This window comes from Rhinatrema bivittatum, chromosome 15 (genome assembly GCF_901001135.1).
Source record: "Rhinatrema bivittatum chromosome 15, aRhiBiv1.1, whole genome shotgun sequence".
In the NCBI taxonomy this organism is placed as follows: domain Eukaryota; kingdom Metazoa; phylum Chordata; class Amphibia; order Gymnophiona; family Rhinatrematidae; genus Rhinatrema; species Rhinatrema bivittatum.
Window position 1 is genome coordinate 69,573,101 of NC_042629.1, and position 13,987 is coordinate 69,587,087.

A 13,987-nucleotide genomic window follows, 5' to 3' on the forward strand; every position below is an offset into this window, starting at 1 on the left:
TCCTTTTTCCTGCTGACTAAGACTCTCTCTATGCAGCTCAGCATCCCTCTGGTCTTAGCCATGCCCTTGTCGCATTGCTTTGCCACCTTCAGATTGTCGGACACTATCCCCCCGAGGTTACTCTCCCAGTCTGTGCACATCGCTCTTTCAACAACCTCTCCCCTACCATGTACATCTCTTTAGGATTACCACATTCCAAATGCATGACTTGATCATGCAGTAGACTTGATCATTGCAAATGCAGTAGCTACTTAAATATTTAAATCAACTTTGGAAGGAGGAGTAGATAGCTCAAGGGAATGGGCATAGACTAGGGAGCCTTGCATTTCTAGGTTACCCGTTCAAATCAGACTCCATAGTGACCGACAGCCAATAACTTCTGAAAACTATTTGATGGCCAATGAGGAGAAAGTTGGTTTCCCTCAGACTCCCAGTGGACAAGTGGCCACATAACAGAAGCTACCACCACAGCTTGGCATTAGCTGGCATCCTGGTTGGCAGTCTCAGCAGAGAGGCTGTAAGGTTGTGAGAACTGGATTGGCTACTGGGTATTTGTTTGGGGTGGGTTGATCCTCAATAATAATTCTTGGGGGGGCCACTGATAAGGGTGTTTAACTGAGCTTTATTTGCAGGCACTGTGGAGAACACTAGGTTTTCAAGACAAAAGGTCAACAGAAAACAAGCTCTCTTGGCGCAAGCTGAGCTGCCAGGACAGTCTCTCCCCCTCGGGCCTCTTTCCTGATTACAATCCTTGGTCCCATGCTCAGTTTTAGGAAGATTTATACCATGCTTTCCTCCTCTTGGTTTCCACCTAGGCCTCTCTGGGGGGCTTTCTATAGCCTCTCCCTCTTTCCTGGTTTCTGCAGGGTTGTTACCTTCAGGGGAATAGGTCTGCCCTTCTGAGTCAGCATTTATTGGCTTTAGTTTAAGGTGGGCTGTTCAAATTCTGCTGGTAGGTCTCTTAAGGTGGCTTCCTCAAACATATATTCCTGCAAGCAGGTCAGGCTTTAAGGACATCCACAATGAATATGCATGAGATGTATTTCCATGCAATGGAAGTGCTGCAAGCAAATGCCTCTCATGAATTTTCAGTTTGGATTGCTTGAAAACCCTTTACTGATGCCAAGGCTTGTACAAGCATGGGCAGCTGAATTATTCTCTTATCCTTAAACGCAGTGCCTCCAAAGCAGGCTTGAAGCACACAGGCAGGGCAGAATGTGTGTGTAGGTAGGGGGGGGGGGTTGAGCACAGAGCTGGTGGGGGGGGGGGGGGGGGGGGTGGCGGGAGAGAGGGGACCTTGCTTGCATTGCTGCTATCTCTGCTGCCCCTCTTCTGTGGATTTTGGCTTCCAGCTTTGTCAATCTGGCAGCTTTCGCTAGCACAAAGTTCGCTGAAATAAAAATCTAATTTTGGAAATCTCGCCATTTGTCAGCCCGAGTCATCACGCACTGTTTCTCCTACTCCCTGTGGTAGCAGGCTAATTATCTGTGACCGGAGCGAGATGATGGTAGCTAAAGGTGAGGGCATCTAATGAGAACCAGGGAAATTGCTGGGGTGGTACAGCTTACTAACAAGGAGGCCATCATTTTAAGATAATGGAAGTGAAAAAAAAAAAAAAAGAGATGACATTTTTATCTCTATTTTTATGTCCCTGTTTCAGCTGAAAAATTCTAGAAGGCTGAGCCCACTGGAACGCGTAGATAATTTACTAGAAGAACGTCTCTCCCATTCGCTATACTTCTAAAGCCCAGCCTGCATGCCTTCTGCTTTATTTTATTTTTATTTTAACTTTCTTAGATCTGATGTATCGTGTCATAACTCAGTTTTATGGGCTTCGAAGATAAACAAATGTAATGCAAAACCCTTTTCTCTCAGTGGGAACATCACTTAGGGAACCCAATTAATATCTGCAAGCTTGAATAAGAGCACATTAATCTGGAAGCTCTCTGTAAGCGCCGGCTGCTGGTACCCGCATTACCATATGCTTGTTAGAACGATATATTCGCTGGATTGCATTTTGGGGTGAAAGTTGCATTTCTACTGGCTTGCCTAAACACTAACACGTAGAATGTTATACTTAAATGTACTGAACGCACGTTACACTCTCAGATTCTGCACTATCTTGACAATTTGATAATGTTTAGTTTAGTGCCGGTGAAAGGTGGACTGATAGCAGTAAAACAAATAATGTGAGAAACCGTCCCTTTCCATTCAGACACAGCAGAGGCAGCACCCGGGTAAGATTCTGCCTTACTGCTCTGTTAATGTCCCTGCTCTGGAGGGTCCCACCTGTCGGGGAGGGTGGGAAAGGGGTTGTGAAGAGTTTAACTGCACTTTCTGCACCCACGCAATCCTTGACCTCTTTGATGCGAGAGCAATCTACGGTCCAGCGCAAGATTTTGGGATGGACTGAAGGGACCCCTGTGCCGCTGACTTTGGCTAAGACCTCCAAACTGTACCACTAGGTAAGGTAATCATCCGTCAATGACTTATGTGGTAGGTTTGGCAAGACAAACTGCATCCTCTGGGCCCGTCTAGGGAACCACGAAGACCCCTGCAACTACAACACTAGGTAGAAGAATTATTATTTAGTTGAGGGTCGGTTACAAAAGGGACCAGAAGCTCTGTCAAGGCCATGCTTGGGACTTTGATGACACTCGGGATCTCTCCTTGCAAGGACGGCTTAGAAGAAGCATTGCCAGACACGGAAGGCTACAGACTCCTTGCACACAGAGGTTTTAAGACTTGCACAGTGGTGTGAGACAGACGTGCGTATTATTTGTCAAAGGTAGACATGTTGGCTCTTCATACCACTTAAAAAAAAAATGCATTCTGATCAGCCCAGATTTAAGTTTTGAGCCAAAGCTGGTGCAAAAGCCCACAAGTCAGTTTGCTTGCATGGTTAAGGAATTACTTTTCTGTAATGTCAAGAAATAAAAAAAAAAAAATCCCAAAACATTCACCAGGAAAAAAAAACTGATGCAAACCAAAGCTTGTGCGGAAAGTGTGAAGGGACGTTTGTTACCCAGAAGGGCTCCCGTTCTGAATCCGGCTAAGGTTACCCGGTGCTCTTTGCACAAACTTGATTCACTGGGCTCTGACGGGACTGAAGTTGGCTGAGGCTGCATTTGCCCGTCCCATCATTAAGAGTACGTCAATGATTCCCAAACTTCTATCCTGTATGACCCCCATCACGACTCAACATGACGACCAAAGCAAAATGGAAGAGCGCCATTCCCTCTCCCCACTCACTCAGAAATGAAAAGCAGGCATGGTGGCAGAAGCAGCGGTCAGCACCGGGGCCTGTGACCCTCTCAGGCCCCGTGCTGACCGCTGCTGGTTACAAGTCACAACAGGGGTCTAGATGGAGGGGGAGCATAGGCCCATGTGGAGGGGAGAACATCCCCGTTCTTGTGACCCCCCCACCCACATCAATGGAATCTGTGACTCCTCCCCTATTTGGGGCTCACGACCCACGGTTTGGGGAGCTTCTGGTGAAAGTGAACCGCCTGGCTTGCTGCTTCCTCTGCCTTGATCTACAAGCGAGTGCAGTTTTATCCAAGGCCGGAAAAGCGAGCCATGTCTGATTGAAAGAGTGACGGCAAGGCTTTTTATGTGGAGAGAATAAATTCAGTTAGGTAACAGGGGAAAAGCCAACATAAAAACTTCTCATCGGAACCAATAGCGATAATGATTCATAGCAACACTGAGTCATCAATTCCCAACATGCTGAAGTAAAGTTTGATTATAACATTGTAGAAATCCAGTTTGTATGGCCCTTTATGGCCGGTTTCTTGGGACGGCCAAATATTTTGCAGCAAGATCATTCTCCTTTTCTGAAGCTGCGTTTCTCTGCAAATGGGCTAGCGAGCACACAATTCCCCATGCCTACATTAAGTACATCTCTTTGAGTTTGTGTTGCAAGAGAAGCAGAAGGGCTTAAAGTTCAGTGTCATAATAAGAAATTATGATGGATCAGTCCCTCTCCGACAAGCAGAAATACACAGAAACGTGCTGTAGTGCCTTCTTGAGGACTACCCTACTTGTTGGGAGTCGTGTGCTGGACAGAAACTCCTCCTATGCATGTATGGACACTGAGCGTAGATAGCAAAGAGATTATCTGGTGTGCACACGTGTGAAACGTAAATATGGGAATATATTAATTTAGGGGGGGGTTAAACCTAAACCCCTAAACCTTCTTTCCACCTGTTTTAATCATATGGCAATTCAATAATGGAGTGACCCACAGAAGTGCTGACTAGACGAGAAATGCTTTCATAATATGGGTTACCCGACTCAGCCTGCCCATCATGTTCCAGATGCTTCTGTGTGTATGGAGGCCACACCGCTCCCATTTCCCCTGCTTGCAACATATGCCTGCTCATATAGAAAAGGTGAAAGTTAGGTTCTGGAGTGCATGCAGCCTATAATAGATTGGACAGAAAGCCATTTGTGAAGGACATAGAATGAGTGCAAAAACATGTGGAGCGTGCAAGCAAAAATGTTTTCTTTCTTGCTTTTGGTGTTTGGTTATTTTTTTTAATGCATGCTATTTGCCAACAGTGCGATCCAAACTAAAAGAAAAAAAATCCGCACAGGCTGGTCCTCCATCCCTTACTCCTTCAGCTCCCCCTCCCTCCTTTTTACAAGATCCCCAGGATCCAAAGCGGGCAGGAGTGATCTCCAGAATCTGCGCAACGAAGAGGATTCAGGGTGCCTTTCCCCTTTTACTTTCTAGAAAATAAATCAGGAGACGTGAAAATACACTGACAGCGCAATCATCAGAAACTCAACAGTATTAATCCTCAAACTCTAAACCAGAAGTTAATGTGTGATTAACAACCTCTATTCCTTCCCCGGATGGAGGAGCTCAAATTAAGTAAAGAATATTTATAGAGAGATGTGTGTATTGGTGTATATATATATATATTTTAAGAAAACATAGAAAATGGTGCCACAAGTCATTTCAATAAAGAAACAGATATCTGTTTTTACGTGTGCTCCTCCACTCCCCGCTTTGAACGTTAACTGGATAAACGCGGCCTACAAATCTTTTAAACAAATAAATATGTAAATAAAACACCAAACAAATGGGGAAAGCAAAGCAAAGTCTCTTCGAAAAACACAACGTTTAAGGCAACTTCCCTGCAAGGCAAGTCAGACTGTAGCATGTCTGCACGTATCCGGCAACGTCTGCAGCATCATCTTTACTGCCGCTCCTCGCCTGCGAGATTGTCCGGAGCACTGCTTGGACAGTAGAGTCACCCCTGGGGGAGCAACGGCAGATGTGCAATCTTTTTTTTTTTTTTAATTTGATGCTTGCAGCGCTGTGCAGATTTATCCCCTGCCTCGTTTTCCATGTCAGCAAGCCCCCCCCCCCCCCTTGCTGCAAAGAGAAGCGAAGTGGAAATGGTTTATGCTTTCAGAGCTAACCCAGAAACATTTCAGGCGGCTGTGGCCGAATCTGTCTGATTTATCATCGCGAGGCGTCCGTGCCGCGTTAGGAGCTCCGTCACCCTGGGGGTTTCTCCGGCCTGGAAAATGGAAAGCAAAGGGTTTTCATGGAAAAAGCAAAATGTGAGGAACTTAATCTCTGACCTTCTTTGAAAAGCTTTTCAAACATTAGGGTTTGGTTTTTTATATTTTATTTTAACTGCAATTTTCAGCACCGCTCCCTTATCATGCATTGGACTGATGCAGAAATGATATCTTAAGCCTACACCCAGTATATGTTTAAGTGATTGAAGCACCTGTCGCCGCCATGTGCCCCCTTCCTCGCACTTTTTCTTAAGAAAAGGCAATCTGGGAGAGACCAGGGGCTTTCTGAGGCAGGACAATCCTTTGTAAAAGAAAGCAAACATCTTCTGGGCTCTCTCATCGGCCCATTGTCATGTTGTAGGCCTGGGCTCGGCTCCCCGATCTGCCTCTTACTGCTGGGGCTGGCCGAGCCCTCACAGCTGCTCAGAGGAGAGGGCGTCCCAGTTCTCGCCACGACAGTGGCCCCCACTGGCCAGGACCAAGGGGCGCAGGTACCAGGTTTTCGAAGATGGCCCAGAGAGCGCCGAGTCCCGGCCGGAAGGAACTCTTCCTGGAAGAGGTGGGCCGAGGAGCGGGGGGACGGTTACAAACCTTGGGGTAATTATAGAACATTTAAAAAGAGCAAGCTTGATTTCCTGAAAGGGAAGGGTAGCAACGTGGGGACCGGGGCCATTTCTCACAGGGTGAATGTACGAATGGAAATGTCTCTCCGTGCCCCGCAAAAAAACACAAGTTTAAAAAAAGTCTGTAAAAAAAACTATCTAGAGCAGACGATCCGGAGTATGAAAACACCCAAGCAGAGGACAAATGAAGCCAAAGCCAGCTGTTAGTAGAGATAAAATGAAAAAGTAAAAAAAACCTTTGCAGAGGTAGCTAGAATTGAACCTGCTGGCACTTCCTAAGAACATGATTTGTGACTGAGGAGCAGCATGGATTATCCCCTGCTGGTAAATAGCTTCTTTCTGTACAGCCCTCCCTTACTGTTGGTGTCAAAATAACTTCCTCCTCCCAGTCTATTATCTTCCATTTGAACTTGTGATAGTTTAACAAGTTAATATCCCCCCTCCCCTCTCTTCTCAGGAGGCTACACGGGGACTAAAGGTTACTGCTCCTACAAACAGGACAGATGGAATTACGCGTCAGAAGGGTTACAGGGACCTCTGCAAACGTTCACGGGTCACAAGCAGCAATTCGGCTTGCATTTTGGAAGCGGGACCCGTGCTTTCAGTGGGAGGGTGGAGGCCGCAGAGTGCAGGAACTACGGAAGCGTCTACCTCTCTGTTAGATTTATATCCCTCGCTTCTCCAGGAAAAGGAAATACTGCTCAAACTGGCTAACAACAGATAATTCAGCATTGGGTTAATATGGAAGAAGGGTAATAATCCAAATAAAAATCAATCCATTGAAATCTAATCTAAAATATCCAAACCAATGCGTATGTTAATTCCTGCAAAATTATACAATGCACCGAACCTCAAAAAACTTCCAGTACAAGAGCCAAGAATCATTACTAAACATGGTCATCAACTGAACTTGGACAGCTATTAACCAATTTGTTGTAGTTCATGACTGGGCTGTGGATACGGATATTATTATTACTAATCCTTCGTATCAGAGACACAGGGAGCCTAACTTTCAAACCTATCCGCGGTACAGCATTTCCGCACGCAGGTGGGTGTGTGGAGATTTACAGCAGCATCTTATAAACTGCAGCAGGAGTTGCACAGTTTAGAAAATCCCACGTATTTCCGTTCCGAAAATATGCATGCATGTTTCATCACGTGCGAATATTTCCAGTGCAAGAAAACGCACACTTTCTCTAACGCATATTTTAGGTGCGCGAAAAAAATAGGGCCTATGCATGAAATAACCCCAATTTATAGGCAGAGGCAAGTATTTTATAAAGCCTGAGCATAATGCCGTTTTGCAAATACTTGCTTCTGTGGGTTCTCCGATACCTGCGCTACTTCTCCCAGTCCATCTCCAGTTCATCTAGCCCCTCTATCACTTTTATCCCTGAGCCCCCACTCAAACCTCCCCTCCAAAAACTTTAGCCAACAGACAAGTCTGATTTCACTTGCACCGGTGAATTAGCAGGGGTAGGAGCGAATGCCTCTCTATTACAAAACAGAAATTAGCATGAATATTCCTGAAGCCCGCCCTAAAATGCCCCGGCTCACCCTTTTTTTCTGCCAGTAAAATGCACATGCGAAATGAAAGATATGCTCGCACTCACAATGTTTATAAAGTAGCATATCTGAGAGTACAGTGCTATGTACGAGCATATATGCTGTTTGTACACATAGAAACCCTTTGAAATCTGGCTCCATAGGGAGTAATTTTATTTACTTGTAGACAGTTGATTTTCTGCCTTTTTCTATGAGTGGTCTCAAAGCGGATTAGAAAATAAGTTTTGACTAACTGGAACAGTATATTAAGAGCTTGCATAAATTTGGAGGCTATTACATGTACGAATTACACCGTGAACGCGCACACCTAAGTTCATGTGGAAAATTATCCCTGCAAAATTCCACACAGAAGTTGCACCTGCCAGTTTGTGGGAAGAATATTTCTGAAAAAAGTGCATGCACACTTTTCAAAATGAAAGAGTGTGCCCGTAAACCCAAACTCCACCCAGACTCCGCCCCAAGGAATGCCTCTCCACGCCACATATAAAATTCTGTGCCTACAGAGTATACGGACATAATTTTAATGCACATATAGGGCTGGCAAGGTTCAGAAGGGCCATTTCTGTGAGCAAAGCACTGAAAAACGCCCAGGGACTATGTGGGCCCACTCTCTAATTTACCCATTAGAGTAGGCTTCAATAATCAAACCTTGACGTGTTCCTCTTTCTTCCCCCTCTCCCGCCCCTGGGAACACCTGCTGCATTTGTAGATAAAAGCATGCATGTTACCGAGCAATATACCGACTTCTTACCCATGGACAATACTGGGCGCTCTTCAAAACCTCCAATTCCGTGGGTAAAATGGGGGGTTTTTCTCCCCCAGTGAGGGCTTTGAAGCCATGGATCTCTTTACTGTCGCTCTCTGCCCTGGGATTCTCATACTTGGCAGTAATTAATATGGACCGGTCCTTGGAGAGAAGAAGTTGGCTGGCTGTGACAGGTCTTAGGCTGGAATTGCACTGATTACCATATCTGGGGACAGGAAGACCATTTTTTTTACATCACTCTGTAACTGAATTGGCTGTAGGTGAGGAAGTGAAATTGTTGTTGCCCTGTTTATTAATTATGCTAAGTGCTACAGAATTTGTGAATACATTTTCATGGCCTACTGAAATGGATGGTCAGTCAGACTATGACTGTAATTTTAAAACGTGCGCACCCATAGAAACGTGTATACGGGTGTGTGGCCATATATACTGGAATTTTATACCCTGCACGCAGATATATGCATATGTTGTAAAATAGGCCTAATACGTCTATGTGTGCTCCTAATTTTAAGCGAACAGCAGGGAAATCTTGGCATTTACACGCACAAGTGAGGGAGTATTATAATATGTGCACGTCTGGAAAATGACCAGTTTGCCCAGTTTACAGCTATGTCCTCAAGATCCTCCCTGGTTCTTTTGCCTGCAGTCTCCCCAGCAGTTCCTATATGACTAGAATAGTTTGATTCTATAATAGAAGGAACTTTGCCCTGAAATGTTACCTGGATGTGCGTATCTCTTAGCCCCGCCTTGGAACGCCCATATTCCGTGCCTTTTCCCCCAGGTGCAGGATATGCACGCATCAGTACTTTTGTGCATATGAGGCAGGTTTATAAAATAGGGCGGACGCACACGTGTGCTAGATGTACGCACGCCTCCCGCCTCTGGCGCGCATATCACTTTGAAAATTCACCTTTTCTGACCCCGCAGTTTCCTCCTCCTCCTTGGGGCTTCCATCTGAACAAGGGCACCAAAAACTTTCACTGATGTTTCATCTCCCCCCCCCCCACTATTTCATTCCCTCTCCCAACATATTTTGGTCCAGCCATTGTAACAGCACTTCCCTGTTCTCTGGAACCATACAGTCGTGTGTCCTAAATCTGGCCACAAGGTGTTGCTGTTGCACGATGACAGTGTTTCCCTCTCCCCCTCTCAGCCTCAGCCACCTGGGGCATGGGAGCCTGGAATTAAATATTCCTGGCATTCTGACAGCGGCAGAAACTTCCCGTTAAGGCTTTTTCTGAAAATAGAAAGTTAATCACAGCAAACACCTGTGCTTGGTCCTTAGTTTTTAGAACACCTCTGGGAAGAGGTCAGGATTACTCTATATGCGAGTATGACATTCTGTCAGCTGTTATCACTGATGAAGTAAGAAGTCCTAGAAACAGATGGGCTGCATCAATTACCCAGCTCCTCGACAAGTATGAACCTGTTGCTGCTCCCAGGAGGTTGTTAGGTGACTGCCAGTGACTCAATCAGGCATGACATTTCTGGCAAAAAATCTGGATAGGTCAAAGCTTTGCAAAAAGTAACAAAACTCTACTTTCCCTGGGCCTGCTCATCATCACACAGCTAAATACAGGAATAGAGAAGTAGTCAATTAACTGGAATATCAATTTTTAAACTGAAGGGAAACGCTTCAGAAAAGATACGCAAACTGAGACTAAGAAATCCATAGAGAAAAGGGAAAACTAACATCTGCTGAGAGGGGCTCTAGTTAGAAGAAGAGACGGCACAAAGATTCATGTCACACAAGCTGGAAAAACCAACAGGTGCGACATAATTCCATTAACTGGAAATTTCTTTTGTTGGTCACCCAGAAAATGACTCTACCTCATAATATTCAACAGTAATGGACGCAGCGAGCTTAGAATTCACGCAGCCTGTGATCAGAAGGCATTTAAGAATTACTCTTTTCTACTTTCTGCACAGCTTGGCTTGGGTTAATCAAATCATTGTGGGGCTACTCATTCATGATATGATGACAAAGTTGTACTGTGCTATATGTGAAGAGCACAATGAGACGACATGGAAGTGTTCTCCAAAACATTGTGTCACCACAGATGCGAATATTACTGTAACAGAATTGTTATACGCACTACATAGCCCGAGGTAAACAGATTATTATTTTTTGAAGGATAGTGGCGTAAGTTAATATCATGACCACTTTTAAGAAAAGAGTAGATGATATAGCAGCGAGGTTTATAAGCAAGACCTCTGTCACCACATATCAATTTCTCCTGCAACACGGTCTTCATTTGTAGCATGCGAATATTAGCATTCAGTGTTGAATTCTCAGAGAGAGTAACTTCAACAGAACTAACAGTTCAGATACGAGTTCACAGCAGGAAATATTACTTAACATTGGAAAAAGACTTTCCGACTATATTTTTTTCCCTTGGCTCCTCCAACTAGTAGGCTTCTAGACCAATCAGATTTGACTTGTACCTCGGTGTATCTTTTGTGATACAGAAAGGGAGTTCTGAAGCTGAGGCAATGTGCTTTCATCATCAACAAGCAACTGCACAATACTACATATGAAAGAGACAAAAATTCATCAAATACCAAGATATGCAATCAGAGACGGAGAAAATGTGGCACAAAGATTGCTGGCTCGATTTAAAAGAACTTCCAAGCACATACTGGTATGCTCCTATCAGCACCAGGAGGAAGCTTTCCTTTGGCAAAATGCATGAATTAAGAAGAGTATTTGAGAGACTGAGATCCATCCCAACACACTCCTGCTTACGAGGGAGGATCTTTCCCGTCATGGTATGCAGAAAACAAACCCACTGGGAGACGCTATACCGCGAGAATAACCAAACGCTTTCCCATTTAAATCCTCTCAAAACTCCTTCAAACGAAGGAGAAAACCTCTGGTCCAGGGACACAGACTGTGGCTCCCTTCAAAGCCTGCTACACAGTCATGCAATAATTGCTCATCAACGCGCTCTCGCCATCTCCACTCCCCTTTTAGTCCTGTTTCTTGTTTTGGTAAAAAAAAATTAAATGAGGGGCTCCTGTGAGGTGTGGAGAAACCCCTCCGATTCATCACCACTGGTACACTGGTACAGTCCTGCTCACCAAACCCCCCATCTCTGAAGGGCGCACACCTCTGAAAATCCGACTTTCCTACAGCGACGGGAAGCTGCCACCCCCTCCTGCTTTGCCTTTCAGCTTGCCTGTGGCTTTCCTGCACTTTTCTAGGGGATTATTCTTCCCTTCCTTTATGTAATTGCTAATTTCCCCAGGCAAACAACTTCTGGTTACTCTGGAAAGAGCGGATGTTCTTATCTTATAAGCCTGCTGCTCTTATTTATTTATTTTCAAAACTGTAATCTTGCCACTATCTCTTCTCTTACTGTAATGCCGAGCATGACGAGTAACGCTGTCACAGCGCTATCATTCCCTTTCCTGGACATGAGTGAGAGGACCACTTGAAAGTTAAAATGGCTCATCATGAACTTGGCGGTGTGTATTAGTAGTGCTCTGCAATTTCTCTGTTCGTCTTTGAATTTACCAGCGGGTTCATTTAACAGGCTTCATTGTCTTCTCTTTTCACTGCCTTGTTTGGGGCTGGAAGCATCATTTGCAAAACTTTAATTGCTAAACCTGGAATTTTCTTCTGCCGAAAAGGAAGATTCTGCACTGAAGCACTCCACCATATCTATTTTTAATGGCAAAACAGATCAGCATTCACTGCGGCACATCTAGGCTTCGCCTTCTAATGAAGCTAAAAATTCTAGCCAAATTAGCTCTGATAAGGGAAGATCAGACGTAATTTGTATTCCTGGCTTCAGTCAATTATTCCTATGGCTACCAAGAGAACAGCAGTCAAAGTGATTAAGGTGACATATCTGGTTCAGATCACAATTGCGATGTACAGCATTAAGCAGAAATTGTATTAAGCTCTGATTGTATCTTTCAGAGCTAAAATTTGGGGTCTTGCTAGGTCTAAATTACTAGATTTTGTGGGCAGTTAGCTTTGCAGCATTAGAAGCCACTGCTGTGGACATCGCAAGCCAGTAACAGCAGAATTAAATTCATATCAGAACATCAAAAGATCTAATTTTCAACACTGAACGCTTTTACTTTCTAAATTAACTAACATCTGGGCAAGCAGTGGCGTTATCAATGCGGCTGGAGGGCCAGTGCACCAAGCCACATGAAACCAGCCATTAACGTACGTTAATGATTGGTTTTAATGAGGATGTTGTCTCCTGCAAAACACAGCATTAAATACCCCATGTACTAAATGGGCATCAACCCGTGTTTTGAGGAAGTCAATGCAACAGCACATCAGCATAACCTCACAAGTAATGCAAGATCCAATGTGGACCATGATGATCCTAACTGAAAATAAGAAGATCCCCCATCTGGGCCAATCCCCTCAATCCCACCCAAACTTGAAAAGGAAGGCCTCTCTGGCCCGACTCTCCCACCCCATGCACCATAAAGAAATGCTCTTGTTCGCCTGAATCCCTCCCCTCCTCCCAGGCTAGGATCCCCCCCCCCCCCCCCCTGTACTTCATGCACAGCTCAGCAACAGCTGAAGGAGGCAAGATAACATCCTGCTCCGCTTTGCAAAACCTGCTGGTCCCTGGGACAATGTAGCATATCAGGTTGGCTGATGCCATTTTGCATGGTGGAGGTGCTCTCCTGCCCCTTGGGTAGGCAGAGTTGGTCCCAACTGTAGGGAGGGGGACATGAGAGGTGTTCCAGTGACTCACATAGGCTCCTCATTGCCTCTCCCCCATCCGTTTGACCTTTCTTCAGTGTTTTACTACAACAGCTGGAACAGGAGCGATCCCCAGTCACTCCTACCTGGCCACTGAGTGAATGAGCAAGAAGGGAGAGAGCACCTGCTGCTAGCAGAAAAACATGCACTGCCTCCATCGCATGCAAATCTCTCTCATGCATACTCAGTAGCGATATCCTGAAAACCTGACTGGCTAGGGGGTCCTGCAGGATGGGCTTGAGAAAAACCATTCTAAAGCAATCCTTAGCAGTCTCTGTCTCCTTCTACCTCCTAGTCATTTTCTCTCTCTCTCTCTCTCACTCACTCGTTTGCTGTCTTTGACCTGTTACCAGACCCATTCCTCCTTTGCTAGACAACCATATATTTTCCTCTTTGCCATTCAGGCCTACTTACTACTTGAGCACACTTTACAGTACTTGAAAACAATGTCAACAGTAAATCACACTGATACCAGCAGTGCTTAGGCTAATAATATACCACTTCCTCACCTCTCTGCTTATCTTTATGCTTTATTACTTGGAGCGTTTGCTGCAGTTTGGTTGGCTGGTCCATTAATGAACAGAGATATGTAGAACTGGAACCAGGCAGATTTCAGATCAGTTGAAAATACTGGGGAAATAAAGGCCAATAACCCCCCCCCCCCCTCCATATAAAGTGATACCTTTTCATTGGATTAATACATTACTCTGTTCATAAGGTCAAAACTTAACTTTTCCCAGATTCACCACAAGATCCCAA